The sequence below is a fragment of the Muscardinus avellanarius genome (genome assembly GCF_963383645.1).
Source record: "Muscardinus avellanarius genome assembly, chromosome: 10".
Lineage (NCBI taxonomy): Eukaryota > Metazoa > Chordata > Mammalia > Rodentia > Gliridae > Muscardinus > Muscardinus avellanarius.
The window spans coordinates 48,876,306-48,878,508 of record NC_137796.1 but is presented as its reverse complement, the minus strand read 5'-3'; the positions used below and the strand labels follow the sequence as shown (position 1 = coordinate 48,878,508).

Sequence of the window (2,203 nt, the reverse complement as noted above, 5' to 3'; positions counted from 1 at the left end):
GCTTGTAATCCCCGTGCTTGGGAGGCTGAGACAGAAGGACCGCACAGGTTCGAAGCCAGCCTCAGCTACTTAGTGAGGCTCTCAGCAACTTAGTGAAACCCTGTTTCCAAATAAAAAAATATAAAATAGGTCTGGGAGTATAGCCCAGAGGTAGAGAAGCCCCTGGGTCCCACCCCAGTACCACCAAAAATAAATAAATTAATTAATTAATTAAAATTGTTTGCCTTGAGTAAATATGAAAACAATGACATTTTGGATATCCTGGGTAATGAGTATATATTATTGAAATAAATTTTTCCTGTTCTTACTTTATTTTTTTAATTATTTATTTTTGTGTGGTACTTTGGTTCCTGGAAGCCCGTCTACCTCCAGGCTACACCCCCGGACCTATTTTATAGGTTTTATTTGGAAACAGGGTCTCCTAAGCCAGCGCGCGCGGCTGGCTTCGAACCTGCGCGATCCTCCTGTCTCCGAGGTCTTCCAAGTGCAGGATTACAAGCATGCACCACCACACCCGGCCTGTTCTTACTTTAAAACAAAATGATATAAGAGTTCCAAGCTGACACTGGGGAGAATAGTGTCACCTCCTAGGCACTGCCGAAACCTCCACCCAGGGCAGCTCTCCTCCCCAGGCCTCTCCCCTCCTGCCCGTGAGCCCTTCCCCACCTTGGCTTCTTGGAGCATTCAGCATGGGGCAAGGTTAGAGTAGGCCTGGGGAGGGTGGTTACCAAGAGGAGCCATATTGCTGTCAAGATGATAGAGATACTGACAGTTGACTCTCAGACACTGCTACACCAGCGAGCACTCTGATGGAACAAGAGTCTAGATGTCAGCCAAAGGTCTGTGGCTTGAGACTAATTGAGTCTGCACATGACAATGACCTCAGAATGACTGCGAGAAAAAGGCACTTCAAAGTAAAAGATCATGATGTGTACTTGTATGTACACACAAGTTTTTTAACCCAGTATGATGTATGAATATAATGCGCCAATAAAAAATTTTAAAAAAAAGAAAGCTTAAGTATGTAGGAACTAGTCTGGTAGAAATATACTGTCCTCATATATTAGAGAATCTGAGAAAATAGTCAGAGATGGGCTGTAAATCACAGGAGTCTTTGAAAGGCAGAAGGACCAAAAAAAATCTGTAAACACTTCCAAATTAGTAATTTCTATCACCTCTCATATACTATTTCCTCAACTGCCAACCTGAATTTCTCTGGAGTGTAACATAGAACCAAATGTTGCATTTTTCTTTATAAAAGCACAGAGCTGTATTCACATAAAAGTTGGACAAAAAAAAGTAAAAGATCTTCTTAGTATCACTCAATTCTTTAGCTTTGACATGGAGACATTTTCTCTAGCTGTGGATCTACTGGACAGATTCCTGTCCAAAATGAAGGTACAGCGCAGGCACCTTGGTGTGTTGGGTTGAGCTGCATTTATTTGGCTGTAAAATCAACAGAAGAGGAAAGGAATGTCCCACTGGCAACTGACTTGATCCCAATTAGTCAATATAGGTTCGCATTTTCAGACTTGATGAGGATGGAGAAGGTTGTATTGGAGAAGGTGTGTTGTAAAGTGAGAGCTATGACTGCCTTTCGATTTCTGCAGCTCTATTTTTCACTCATTCAGGAAAATTTGCCATTTGAAAAGAGAAATGGCCTTAATTGTGAAAGACTAGAGGCTCAAGTTAAGGCATGTCACTGCAGGGTTATATTTTCTAAAGCAAAGCCCTCTGTGTTGGCGTTGTCTGTCATTGCTTTGGAGATCCAAGCACCGAAGTGTGTAGAATTAACAGAAGCTGTAGAACGTCTTCAGAAACGTTCCAAGATACACAGCAGAGATCTGACCTTCTGGCAGGAGCTCGTGTCCAAATGTTTAACTGAATATTCATCAAACAAGTGTTCCAAACCGAATGTGCAGAAGTTGAAATGGATTGTTTCTGGGTGTACCGCCTAGCAACTGAAGCATAGTTACTAACTCACCTTCCAATAATTCCTGAAACAGCTACTTAACTCATAAATTTGGTTGTTATTCTCCAAAGAAAGAAAAGTTTCCAATGTTATAATTTTATTTATAATTGAATAATTACAGTATTATCTTCAAAATAAAATGGGTTTTTCAGAGCAAAGGTAAAAATGATTTTACTGATGTAATCAGCTGATGTTTAAAGGCATTTACTACATATAAGATACAATACCCTA

General features: G+C 40.5%; 1 pseudogene across 1 annotated transcript; it reads left to right on the top strand.

The window, feature by feature from the left end:
• Positions 1–753: 753 nt before the first annotated feature.
• Positions 754–1,958, top strand: LOC308267971 (cyclin-G1-like; annotated as a pseudogene). Its single transcript has 2 exons — positions 754–931; positions 1,317–1,958. The product of its transcript is annotated as a cyclin-G1-like (transcript).
• Positions 1,959–2,203: the final 245 nt, after the last annotated feature.